The sequence below is a fragment of the Macrotis lagotis genome, chromosome 1 (assembly GCF_037893015.1).
Source record: "Macrotis lagotis isolate mMagLag1 chromosome 1, bilby.v1.9.chrom.fasta, whole genome shotgun sequence".
Classification (NCBI taxonomy): domain Eukaryota; kingdom Metazoa; phylum Chordata; class Mammalia; order Peramelemorphia; family Peramelidae; genus Macrotis; species Macrotis lagotis.
In genome coordinates, this window is record NC_133658.1 from 576,288,314 (window position 1) to 576,303,597 (window position 15,284).

The following is a 15,284-nucleotide window of genomic DNA, read 5'->3' on the forward strand; positions in this document are numbered from 1 at the left end:
AAAGTCCTATGAGTGATCTAAAATAGTTGTTTTACATAGTTAGAAGTTCAACTAGTTAGAACTTCCAGTGAATATAATTCACTAAATTCCAATTATAATCTTTATGGAATCCCAATTAATGAAACCCCTACCTAAAACTCTGTGTATCCTTCTTGGGTCTTTGCTAAAACCAGGTATTCTAACTATGTCTGGCCCTACAGATCTCATCTCTTACCAGAGACATCCCTTTGTCTGAATTCATATCTACTCAATCTGTATATAAAGATGGTAGATCAGATTCCCATAGCCTAGAGAAACCACCTTCTAGCCTGTTGTATCTTACAACAAATAAATGCCTCCTTTGTCCAGGAGATTGCACAGAGAAATCTCAAATTATCTTGTCTTTATCTTTCCCATGTTACATAATGCTTTTACTTCAAAGCAAACAGCCACCACTTTGGAATATATATATATATATTATATATATATATATATATATATATATATATATATATATATATATATATATATATATATATATATATACAAATCCAAAATATTCCCAATTCACATACATAGCTGGAAACTTCTATAAATCAACTTATTTACCTACTAGCCATCTTCAACATACAAATAGTTATTCCTGGCATTGGAATTGGAGTTAATTGACTTGCCCAAAATCGCAGAGCTAAGCAATCACTCAGTAGCTGAGACCAAATCTGAACTCAGGTTTCCTGACTCCAGGGCCTAGTGCTCTATCCTCTGCACCACCTAGCTGCCCCCTAACATACAAATTGCTTTTCAGAATTCTTTAAAACCATTAAAACATCTTTGGTAGCTTGAAATTTCCAATATGCGTTATTAATTTCATTAGAACAGCAAAAGAGTAACACACAAATTAGTAGATTGTACAAAGCAATCCTTCCATCATTACATTACTCATGAACCCACAGACGTATCCCAGAATGCATCTTACTTTTAACCATTTTCCTTACTGCCTTTCAAAGCAATCACAGGCTTTGATCCCAGTCTTTGACAATACAGTATTTGAATAACATATTCACACTAAATTACTAAATATTGCATATAGAATCTCTTTGCAGCTACAAAAGAATATCACATAACTGATAGATACATCTTATTCATCAATAAGTTACTTTACAGCATCAGGCACAGCCCTACATATCAGCTGTCTGCAGTTACCACGAAGTCCACTTTGTTGACTTCTTTAAAATTTAGTATACATTGTTAATATACATTAGTCATGATATTCTTATTTAAACAACTTATTTCCCTTAGAACAAGAGCAAATGATCTTTACACTTTTGTCTCTTCATCCAGATTCTCATAATCCAGTTTCATACATATGACACATGTAAACCCCCAATGCAATTACAACTAAACTTCCCAAGTTTAGTTTGATAAAAACTTCAGAATATCTTATACAGAGAATACAGCACTCACATTCCAAAAGCTCTATCCAAAATAAAAATACAATGGTTAGCATTATTAAGCTTAACATTAAAACCAATTAGAGCTTTCCCCCCAAAAGAAATCAGTAATCATTCCTGATAACCTAGGTATTTCTCATCTTAGTAAAACAAAACCACTTTTCTTTAACTCAAAGGTCAAACCACTTAACTCCTTGCAAAAGTTACGATAGTCATAAAATAGTTTAATCCCAAACTAATTTAACAATCCAACTTATTTAATTCTTCCCATTCTGTACAAATTTCGGCAGAATGTTACAAAACTAAAAACTCTCAGTGTGCTACCCAAAACTCTAGTAGAGAAACCTTAAAAACAATGTCATCACTCAGGCCAAGTAGACAGAACAGGTATTCATTAAATGTGATTTCCTTTCAATAAAGGAGTCTCTTAAACCCTGGATCAAATATGTATATTTTCCTAATCACATATTCCACCTGTGGAGGGGTCTCTTTCCCTTTAAGTCTTAAGCACTTGAAGTCTCCTGTCTATACCCCTGTGTGGGATGAGATTACCCACTTAAATAAAAATAAAACTCAGAGATTTCTCAAGGTATGAAGAAAAAAGTTTATTCAATTCTCGAAAATTGGACCCCTTGCTCCACCTTAAACAGAGAGAGAGAGAGAGAGAGAGAGAGAGAGAGAGAGAGAGAGAGAGAGAGAGAGAAAGGGGTGCAAGAGCAGGAAATCCAAAATCTATATATCCTAAAGCAACTCCACCACCATCACTCCCCCACTGATCTATCCTCATTAGTGAGGAATATGGTCTTTACAATCTATACCGGTAAATTCCTCTAAAGAAAAAGCCTATAATTCAGAGACAGTTTCTCCCCCTCCAGGACAAGGAATGTAGAACCATCTGGACTTATCTGGACTTCAGTCCAGATAAGACAGGGTCAGTTTACTCTTTACATTCTAGTCAAGGTAACATTAAATTGCTTGTCAGGGGAGGAGGAGCAGAAGGGACCTAACACACATCTTAACTATTTCTAATCTATAATATCCTACTGAAAAAATCTCAGACTTTATCCCATTCAATCCCTCCTCTTTATTTTAATGAGATTTCTTCAAATTTCTGTAATATAGACTCATATCACTGGTCCATCTGATCATCATCCTCATTTTCCATGCAAGTCCACATTAACTCATAGTCATTGTTTACCTTAACAAGTCCCCTTTTTGTGCATCTTTACAAGGGGTCCAAATACCATCATTAATCTCACATGAGTCTGAGCCCACCTTTCTCTAAATTGTATAGTCCAGAATATATGTACCCTGAATCTGGACGTGTCTAGATATTTGCTGCTCCCCAGGCAAATATCCTGGAAGTCAGTTATCAACATTAGTCACCCTGAACTGACTTAGCCATATGCCACTGATGTTTCTCTCCTCTGGCTCAGAATTGGTTTTCTAAGTGAATTCTTTCATGGTTGCTCAGCCCCTTAAAGCCTTTAGCAGGCCATATTTTCCAGAGTCAGGGGGAAATACAGATAAACAATGTACACATAGGCGAGAAATGGTGCCAATGAACTGGTCCAATGTCTCTCCTCTCCTCTCCTCTCTTCTCTTCTCTTCTCTCTTAGAGACATTTGATGTCCTTTTGCATCTTCTGGATCTGTTCCAAAAAGTCCTCTCCAGCTCAGGTGACTGGTTGAGACTTCGTCTTCTTGCAAAGAAACTGCTTAACATTTTACTCTGATCAAAACACATGTTTTCATCACAAGACAATGAGATTTTTGAGATTATTGCAATTTACATTTTGCCTTATTGCCATACTGATGCACATACTTCACTTTAACTCAATAAACCTTCATGAATGTTTTACTATATGAGCAAACTCCCAATGAGAATTATCATACTGTCTTAAGCTTGTAACACACATTCTACAATCATCTTAGTTCAGAGTACCCAGCATATGGTTTAAAAATAAAACAATCTTAGCCTTTGCTTCTTATTACAATAATGGCTAAAACATCCTTAACCAAAATAAAATTTTTCAAAATATTCCCAAATATATGATTGATTTTCTTTTTTCTTGATATACTTATCTGACTCATATACCTTGTCTTAATTTAGGCCTTAAAACTGTAATTATCTGAAAAATTTCCCTTTCTTTTTCCCTAAATATCCTTCTAAAGAAAATTAAAGAAACTTAATTCCTATCTTAACATGTAGCTGTTAGCAAGTATCAGAGCCACACATCTAACACACCTAATCTATCTCTGGCTATTGTATCCAATTCACCTAAAACTTCTTTTTCTATTTTGCTTAGTAGCCATAAAGATCCAGGACATCAAAGGGAAATTCCCTTATAAGCACTGAATATCAGTGTCCAGGCAGAGGTCATGTGGGTAGTCAAATGTTTTAGGCTCAATTTATTGTTCCAGGTGAGACATAATCCAAATGTTACTTCAGGGAAGTCAAGTCAAAAGGTTCCAACCTCAGCCATACTGAGAAGCTGCCCCTTCGCCTGCCCATCCCAGCCACCTGACATCTTGACTTCCTTGGTTCCAAGAACATGACATTTACCAAGTAGCATTTCCATTTTTCTGACCCTCCTGGTATCTGATATAAAAAGAAAATTGATTAAAAGTCCTGTGATTTAAAATAGTTGTTTTACCTAATTAGATCTCCAAATGAACCCACTTCACAATTTAGATTGGGGTGGTGGTGGCTCACAATCAATCAGCTCCCTTCCTTACACATATATCACATATATCTACTCTGAGTGTCTGTGTCATCAGAATACATTAAATAGGGTTACTTTCTAAACATTCAAAAAGCAGTCAAGTTCTCCCACCATCTGGAGTATTCCTTGAGAGTTTTTAGCTGTAAAGACAGGGCCAATGTCTGACCTGATTCCTAGCAGAAGGTCAAATGGGGAGGGGCTCATTTAGAATTGTTTTAAACTACTTCCAAGGCTGTTTCATTAGCTTCTACCCATTCTGAAAATGTGGCAACAAAACCCCAGAGATACTCAAAACCTGCTGCAGGCGTTTTTACTGTCTCTCTTTCTACTGTTTTTGGGATAACAATTTTTCTGCCAATTTTCCACCATCCTCTTGCTGCCTTCTTCTCCCCTTTCTATTCAGTGAAGGAATATTCCAAGGGGGAACAAACGGGACCTGGTGACAGGGGTGGGGGATGTAGTTTGGGAATTCAGGGTCTGAGGTCTCTAAATTTAACAAAACTATAATATGTGTAACACATTAAGAAATAGATTTCACAAAATAATATTTCCATTGTTACATTTATACCTGGACCTATAGATCTAGAGCAAGGTCCAACACATCATTTAAAATTTCAGGGAACCCAGAGAGTTATGACCTTTGATAATTTCCCTCATTAACTATCATTAATTCCAGCTTTGACATTGTTACAGTAAAATAGTTTACATTTCCAAAAGCAGATCATATGTTTCAACATCTTACTAATTGATAAGTCATCTAATTAGGGTTACATAATTTTTAATTTTCTAATCATTTTCCAAAGCCCCTCACATTTATTCAACATCATTGAAAAGGGTATCTTGCAGTTAAGATATATTGTAAACATTAAATTCTTAACCTACATGAAACTTGCTGACATCTCATTCTCTTAAAGCAACATAAAACAAGTTCTCTTAAAGTTAACCTTTTAATTAAGTATTTTTTACATACAAACCTCTTCTGAATTTTTGCTTTATAACTTATTTTATCTCTTCTTCCAAATACACTTCTATTTTCAAAGAAAATAAGATCCTCTATCAATGTTAGTTTTACATAATAATTACAAAAGCCCAATGTACACTTATTACCCAAGACAGTGTTACAGTTATATATATAATTTCCTCTTTTGAACAGATAACAAATAAGCTACATTGATCTCACATATCAGTATTCCCTTTCATAAACAAAAGGTGAAAAAACAAAGTGTTTCACAAATTTTCTGGGCCAAAAAGACTTTGAGAATTATAACCCATTGGCAAGTTTTTCTCTAGTTTGTTTGTTTTTTTTCCTCATAACAAATCTTTACAAATGTGATAGATGAAACTTCAATTCATTCATAATTTGTTATTACAAAACAATTATTAAGTTTTCAAAAGTATAGCTTAAATTGTTCTTATACAAAGTTTACTAATTGTACACAGCATATTTCAATTACATGTATGTTTTCTTTACTCCTTAAAACTTTAAAATACTAAGAATTCTTAAGACCAATTGTTGCCAAAAAAATCCCTTCTTATAACTACAAGATTTTCTTTATACTTCTCTTAAATTCCAAAAGTCATATTCAAACTAGCTTTAAATCACTTTCTTTTCAAAGCCTAAAAAGTTTGAAAATTCTGCTTATCTTTATTAGTGCAATTCTAACTTCTTAATGCTCTCACTTATAAAAGTTTTCTATCCTCACTGACCAACATTTCTTAATATTAGAACATTCTATGTTCTGAGTATTAGAGATTCCCCAGAATTTGAGATATCTAAGTAATATGTACTAATTCCTTACCTTTACTGTTTATCATTACTCACTCACTCTAGATTTTCCCCAAAGACATGAACTACATCACAGTCAGTGTAAAATATTACCTTCCCCTTGTTTAGTTATTCTAAAGCTTAAGAACACATAATTCACAAGTCTGTCCTGACTCCCATGACACTGGAGAAGCCATAAAACATCAGAATCCAAACTCAAACATTTTTTTACAAACCCCTTAATTCAATTTGCATGTATCTTTAGAATAGCACATTATAAAATCAATAATAACATAATAAGATTAACATTTACCTAGCAATTGCTTTCATATCAAACTTTTCACTGTAATAGAGTTTATTACTTTTCCAATCAATTCATTGCCAAACATTGCAAAAAGCAGCAATTTAAGGCAATTTTTAAATCACCCCAACCTCATATAAACACATATCTCCCTATAGACTTTTAGTTCTATAATTTATTCTTTTCTTACAATGATTTGTAAACCATTTTCCAAAGTTCCCAAAATTCATCTTTTGTATACAAAGTCAATGCTGCTCAAACCTCTGTCTACATGCTTTTACAAATTTCCATACTTAAAAAATGGTTCCAAAAAAAATCCCAATTGTCTCTATGTCTGGATTTTCTTTCCAGTACTTTTGGAACCTCTTACACTAAACAACTCACATTTTCCCTCAATATACTGTTCTACCATTCATTTTAATTAGTTCTTCTTGACTTTAATTCATACTATTCTGACTAGAATCACATAAATTATACAGCTATATAAATCAAAGATATGATTCAACTTTTCACAATACGTTTTCCATCCAAGGTTTTAATATTTAGCATTTCTTGATTACAACTGCTAAAATCCTGGAGAAGGCAAACAATCATTCAAAAATCCCTTCACCTAATTAGAATATTCCCTGCCTCCCTTCTTCAAATAGAGTAAACTGAATAACTTTAATAGAGACTGTCCTAGATTCTTTGGGGGGGGTTGATCTTCTATTCTTCAAATTTTACATGTCCCACAATTTTCTGTAATAACTAACAATATCTGAATCTATACTGATAAACTCCTGAAGTTCTAAAGATGTGATATCATTCTGGAAAAAGATTAATTATTTAGTTTCCCCTATATAAGCATATCTTGGTAACTACATTATATGCTTTAGGATTAACTTGACTCTTTTGTCATTCTGAATTTTGTTTTCCCATGACTCTTTCAAAGTAAAATAACATTTCTTTCTATGATTTCTTTGTTTACATATTTGTTAATGCTCTCACTGTCTCTTTCCTGTTTCTTTAACTTCCAAATAAGGTCCCTTTTAACACTTACTTTACTAATTCTTCCTGAAGTAACTCTCTCTCCTGAAAGGGGGAGGGAGAGGGAGACACTCTGGCAGCACAGAATCAAGGAGAAATGGGAAGAGAAGGGAACATAAACAAGGAATGTGGGGGCCCTTCTCATAATAGTAAAATAACAGGGTGAGTTGTTTGGCCTCAGTCAATTTAACACCAAAATTCATTCCTTTTTTTTTTTTTTTTTTGCAAGGCAAATGGGGTTAAGTGGCTTGCCCAAGGTCACACTGCTAGGTGATTATTAAGTGTCTGAGACGTTATTTGAACCCAGGTACTCCTGACTCCAGGGCCAGTGCTTTATCCACTGCACCACCTAGCCACCCCTTGTACCACCTAGCCACCCCTATTCCATTCCTTTTTAAAGTTAAAATTTTAAAAAAAAATGCTCCTTGGAAGTGCTCAAGAGACAATGCAGGAGTGAGGAGGGAAGGATCTGATTACCCATTGTAACACAGGCAGAAAGCAGGCTCAAGGGGAGAGCCAGTGAGGGCATTAGATGAATACTGCCTAAAAATAAAAAAGCAGAAATTTAAATGAGACAACCCAAGGAAATTTTTAGGGAAACTTGCTGACTTCCCATTTTCCCCCCTTTTAACAAATCAATGAAGGAACCAAACACACAAATAAATAGACAATCTAAACACATAAAGACAGACAAGGCACAAGCACAGATCACATAAATGCAACAGAATTTTCTAAACTGACAATTTCAACACATATCAACAAACACAGGCCAATAGCAAAGTCCTGATGTCTCAGGAATTCCGTGAGGTGAGATTTTAGTGTCTTGCCCCACAATCTCTCCCTCCCAAAGGCAAACCACATGTGTTCCTTCTCCTATACCTTTATTTCCCTATGCAAGACAACTTAATCATTTTCTTCTTACGTTTTACTTTATATTTTAGTCATTACCTTATTTACCATGTGGAAAGGCTTGGACTGACCCCATCCCATTTAAAATATTGACAGAGACCTCTCAGGATGAATTGCCCTTAGATCCACTTCTCTTATACCAAATACAGCAGGGTCACCCCCAACCCTCAGTCATGCAAATAGTCCTGACCCCCCAGGAATCTAACAGATTCCACGATCTTACCTTGGACCCCATCCACAGAGTTATAAACTGCAGTCCCCACTGATGGACCAGGTTTTTTTTTTTTTGTTACATATTTGTTTTTCTCTTCCAAGTCTCTCCACTTTGGGTCATTTGCACAGAAGGGAAAACAATACTCCCAGAAAATGGCAAACTGCCAAATTTTGGGCAGGCAGGCCTTTTTGCCAAGTTCTGAGAAGGCAATGGTCCCCAGTGGGAATATAATCCTGTACGAGACCCCAACTGTGTGGGATGAGTTTGCTCACTTAAATAAAACTCAGAGATTTCTCAAGGTATGAAGAGAAGAGTTTTATTTAATTCTCAATAATTGGACACCTTGCTCCACCTTAAACATGGAGAGAGAGAGAAAGGGGTGCAAGAGCAGGAAATCCAAGATCTATTTATCCTAAAGCAATTCCACCAGCACCACTTGCTTCTCCCCTACTTTCTGAAACTCTTGGGCCCAACTCCCAGCAACCCCTCTTTTCAAACCCAGCTTAAGCTGGGTCCTCAGACCCAATAATGTATAAAACATACACTTACACAAGGCAGGACATACAACAAACATACACAATCACACAGCACTCACACAGCACTGGATCCAATTAGCTTCCTTCCTTCTGGCTTCCTTGGCTTCCAATTAGCAGCCACATGGTTCCCTTGCACCCCAAACCTGGAGGCCCTTTAAGATTTTGGGGAAATTCCTGGAAAGGGAACCCTAAATCCTCCTCCTTCGAAGGACTCTATCATCCTCTGGCCTCACCTTTGGGATAGCTCTGCTACATGGAAAACCTCTCAGCCAGTCCAGGGTGGTTCTGGTCATCTATGCAATCCTGGAAATCTCCCCTTTACCACAGTTCTACTCCCAGACATTTTAATCACTCTTGGCTCCAAACCCGGGCCAATCTTCCCAGGAATTTCTGAGATATTTCCCCAGCAAAGAACACCAGGAAAGTGGGCTTGAAATCAAGCCATTTACATAGCATTATTTTCTTGTGTTCTTCCTGAAAATACCAGGAAAAGAGATTTACATTACGATCTTGAGACGAGTCCCCAAATTGTTATAAATGTCTCAAGAATACTTAGTCCAGAGTGATTAAAATGGTTTTTAATTAAGATATCTTAACAAAATGGCACCCCTCTCATGGTGGGAGAGAGGGGCCAATGCCTGGTATTCTTGATTATGTTTCTGAAATATCTTCAATCAAACATTGAGGCTCATATAGGCTGTGCTTATTGTGGAGACATTTCAAACAAAAGTACTACACACTTGACCAAAATGAAAAGGCTGTTGTACAAATATGTCAGAAAGCTCTTTTCACTGTATATAACCCATCATCATTGTGTCCAGTTTTTCAAGGAGCTCATCCCTACTAGTGACACAGGTGACTCGGATATACCAACTTTTGTGATGAAGAGTATGCAGTCCAAGTTTAATAGTCGTTGTTATTCTCTAATATAAAAGAAGACCTTGATATCAGGAAAGTGATATCACTTTATTTAAGTGAGGGCCTGTTTTCATTATCCCTTGTGAGCCCAGTAGTAAGATAGTACTATATATATATATATATATATATATATATATATATATATATATATATATATATATATATATATATATATATATACACACACATATATATATATATATATACACATACACAAACAAACACACACACACACACACACACACACACACACACACATAGTAAGATCAGGACTGTTGGTGATCAAAAGGAGACCCTGACCTTTTAGAGTCAGATCTTTCCCACATCACTGAGGCTCTTTGGCTGTACAGTAGCATCAGGTGACAAACTTTCAACAGTAAGGTAAAGCTAACCTGTCACTCAATGGTCTGTTCTAAGCGTCTCTGCAACCAAGTTCACCTGTCAACCCATGACTTCAGTTTTGCAGAAGCTGCTGGGCAGGTCATGGGAATAATACAACTAGATTGCTAGTCATCAGTGTTTACGGTCAGAATTATAACAGTATCTGATCATCTTCAAATATCAGACTGTCTTAATTAATGAAAACCTTCTTGGCAAATGCTTTCACTCTTGAGTACCTTGCACCCATCTAAGAATTTCACCTTTAGCGTAATGATATAAATGCCCTACTCATCTCTCTTAATCACGACCCCAAGTGGGAAAACCAACAAAATACAATTGAGATCCCATTCTATTATTCCTAGTTGGGTATACAAGAAAATGATTAAAAAAAACATCCATGACACTGAGCAGGACAATTGTATTTTGTGACATTCAATGGGCCCTGTGAGAGCTGCTTGATGGGCAATCATTTAGGGCCATTTCTCCCTCTCTTTATCACCTAGGCTCTATGAGAAAGGCTATTTGTAAATCATAAAGTGAGCTATTACTGTGAGCTACTGCTGGCTCTGAAGCCAGAGAGAAAAGAAAAGGTACAACAGGGGAAAGATTCTCCTTTGTGACTAGCTGAATGATTGACCCTGGCATGGAATTTTTGAGCTCTCATATCTTTATGTGCTTCATTGCCTAGTAATATTTTCCCTTATTTCCTAGCCATGAGATCTGGGTAGAGAGTCACATAATCATTAAGACCTTGTATTAAATTATTAGAAATGAATGATATATTTATGAAAAAGTAACTCCATTTTAAAAGGTAGCTTTTAAAGGTTTACAAACCATAAGACATCAGATGAGCTCCATGGACATCTTCAAAAGACAAGAGATTTAGAAGACCAGCCATCTTGGATAGATATCAGATAAGGATTTCTAAAAAGAAATTGTCAAGACCATAGAATAAGAAAATGTGAATGGGTTGAGGAGCTATATCCTTGAAGAAAATGTTTACCCCAAAATATTGAAGTATTTCTCACAAGATCTTTGAGAGGGGAAAAGGTGAAAAGAGCAGAATCAAAAGAATGTTGGACACAGTAATAGCAATATTGTTCTGAAAATAACTTGAAATGACTGAGTCTTTTTGAGTTCTATAAATATTCAGAATAACTACAAAGGTCCTATGAAGGAAGTTGCTACTCACATCCAGAGAAAGAACTGATAAAGAGAAGTATGTATAATAAAACATATAGTTGTCCTTCAATTTCAAAGAAGACCATGCCAACCAAATTAATGGTAGCATGACTTACACATTATATTATTTTGAAGGGGATGTTGTGCTAAGACATCCTTCTCATTTGCCTTTACCAGAACTAAAATGAACTTAAATATTCAATAGCATAATTATAATTGTAGCTAAGGTTTTTATATGTGCATTTATATATGCATGTATATAATGCATACATGTATATATTCGTAAGACTTTTTACACCATAGTCTTATTTGAACTTGTGGTGATGGTCTGGATGCTGTAGGAGTCCTTGGCCTTGATTTTTCCTCTCATATCAGCAAGGCATCGTGGCACTACAGATTTGTTGGGCAAAGCATAAATATGACTCATGGCACAGAAGGCACCATTAACTTTCAGTAAGGTCAGGCTGTGACAGCATGGTTAATCCAAATTTGTCTCTGATGGACTAATCATCAGTGTGGTTCCTTCCACTCAGACCTTCAACTATACTCCCGCCAAACCAAAAACTTTGATTTCCTGGAAGCTCTCCTGTGAATCATGGATATAAAGGCACTGGATTGGCATTGTCTATGATTAGAATTGATCCACTTTAAGCCTCTGATTTTTGTTCTTGACTAATGAAAATCATCTTGGCAAATGCTTTTGCTTTGGTCCATCTTGTGCCTGTCCACAGGGTTGACCAGGGGAGGGGACACTCTCATTTCTGTAAAACATTCACATCTTTGTGTCTAATGGTAACTTTTTCTAGGGCAGGGTAGGGAAGGAGGGAGGAAAAAAAATTATCCAGCAGAGAAGAAAACGTAGAAGGAAGCACCAAAAAGCAGGATAACTTTGAAAATAATGTAGAGTATTTAATATAAAGTTTTACAGAATAAAAGTAAAATGTGTTACATGAAAATGTTCTTTTTTCTTATTATATTTATGTTCAAAATGAATAAAAAATTTTGAATCTATATTAAATTGACCATTATTTGGGGGAAAAGAGGGGAGAGAGAGAGAGAAATATTTGGAACTCAAAATCTAGTCAAAATTTAATGCTAAAGATTGCCTTGACATGTAATTGAGGTTAAAATAAAAGACTATTTTAAAAAGAAAACAAAGGGCAGCTAGGTGGCACAGTGGATAAAGCACTGGTCCTGGAGTCAGGAGTACATGGGTTCAAATCCGGTTTCAGACACTAAAATCATTACCTAGCCACGTAACCCCGTTTGCCTTGCAAACACCTAAAAAAAAACCCCTATTATTTATTTTTATTTTATGTTTCTTTTTTGCAAGGCAATGGGTTAAGTGGCTTGCCCAAGGCCACACAACTAGGTAATTATTAAGTATCTGAGGTCAGATTTGAACTCAGGTACTCCTCATTCCAGGGCTGGTGCTCTATATATACTGTGCCACCTAGCTTCCCCTTAAAAAAACTCTAAAAGGTAATTTCGAGTGAACAGGGTAAAATTCAAAAAAAGGATCCAGCCTGTTAAGTAATAAATAATACATTCATTACTACATTACATTAAAACATATATTAAGTAACAAAGGCTACACATTCATTAGCAAGGGATGGATTGGCATAGTGCATAGAGAGATGTCCTCCAAATCAGGAAGAGGTATATTCCTGTGACACATATTGGCTAATCACACAACATCTCAGTGTCCTTGACTTTAAGACTATAAGTTGAAGGTGCCATATTCTTAAGTACTAGGAGTGATCTCATTTGGGAGTACTCTACTGTACCACCACTACCGGCACAAAACCTTAAATAGAAACCAATCCCTATGGGCATATATTGACTCAGAAATGAACAAATTAACATTATCTAGGTTTTATTATATTTTTGTTTATATTGATGAACATTTCCCATTTACAATTTATTTGTTTCAGGCTGGAGTCTAGACTGAGACTATCATGGGTGTTATATGGCCAGGAAATGTGTACATGTTTGATATTTCTGCAAAGGTCTAGTTACCAAACCTTTCAGAGATTCCCCAAAAGTCAGATCACTCTTCCAGATCTTAGCTCAAAGATAATTTCCTACATAAAAATGTTCCTGCTTCCCCCAGCTTAGCAGTTCTCAGAATATGGTCCCTGAGTCTATTTTCATAATAATTCTAAAATGTTTTAATTTTGCATACCATAAAATTAGATAAATATACTCACACAAATAAAAGTTTTTCTGGAGATATTGAGAATGGGATGGCGAGGTAAATCATTTAAGATTGTAAAGGTATCCTGAAATGAAAAGTTTGAGAACTACTATCATGTTTGTGTCTCCCTCTGACCCCCACTTGCCTTATACCTACTTACATGTATACAGGCCATCTACCGTGAGATAATGGGAGTCCCTGAGAATGAGTACTATTTCATTTTTGTCTCTGAATTCCTAGTACCTGGCTTGGAGCAAGGAAAACTTTAATAAGTGCATAAGGTCTTAGTCCCTGGAATACAGAGAAGTTGTGCTTTATCCAAAGTCACACTGTCAGAAGCTGAATTTGAAACCAAGTGGCTTTGACTCTGAAGCCAGGATTCTATATTCTACTCCATCCTGCCTCTGAGGGGCTGATAGAAATATGAGTTCTATCATGTCCATTTTACAGGTGAACACACTAAGCTTCACGTAGATTATATGAGGAACCAAAAGTTATAAAGTGCTAAAGGCACAAAATTATTTTAAGATTCCAAGTTCAGCACTTTCCCACTACTCCATATTTTTTCCATGATTGATCTTCTACAGACTTGGCAAGACTAGGAACCAGAAGATCCACTTAAACCTGCAGGTATCTACCACTACTTTGGGAGCCTATACCTCAAAGAAAGAAGAAAAGGATGGGGCGGCTACGTGGCGTAGTGGATAAAGCACCAGCCTTGGAGTCAGGAGTGCCTGGGTTCAAATCTGGTCTCAGACACTTAATAATTACCTAGCTGTGTGGCCTTGGGCAAGTCACTTAACCCCATTTGCCTTGTAAAAACCAAAAAAAAAAAAAAAGAAGAAAAGGATGTAGATGTGTAAACATATTTATAATAAACAGAGTTTTTTCATGGTAACCCCAAACTGGAAACTAAAGGACCATCCTACTGGAGAATGGATAAGTGAATTGTGGTATTTGAATATAGTGGAATATTTTTCACTATAAGAAATGATAAAAATGATGAATTCAGAGGACACTGAGATGCCTTTTATGAACTGATACAGAGGGAATTAGAGCAATTTATACAATGATACCAAGATTAAAAGAGAAAAAAAATGGGAAAAACTTCAGAATTTTATCAACACAATACAATAATAAGCATGAGTCCAAAAGAATCAATAGGCAATATGCCTCTCACCTTCCAACAGAAGATGAACTTAAGAAGCAGAAAAAGACACATTTTCAGACAGGACCAATGTGGGAAATTGCCTTGTAAGACAACGTAGTTGTATTTTGAAAGATTTCCCATTCTTTTTTTTTAAATTTGCTGAATGGGAGAGGGGCATCAAGAGAGACACTATATTTTTTTTAAAAAAAATTCTAGTTTCTTGAAAAATAAAAATAATAAATTATTTTTAAAAATATACAGACAGGGATGGTGGCATAGATGGGAAATCCCAAGAATTCTGAAACAACTTTTAATGAAGCTTCTGAACAGATCTTAAAGCAACAAAACCCATAAAAAAAAACCAAGTTCGCAATTTAAGACATCATAGAGGAGATTCAGAAAAATCATCTCATATTGTTAAAAAGAGGATATCGCAGCACAGTCAGGAGAGCTGGGAACCAAGCAGCAAGTGCTTAGCCACAGTGCAGCTCAGATACTGCCTCAGGAGGATGACTGGTAGAGCAGGCCAGAAGCGAGGGTTCCTTCCCCA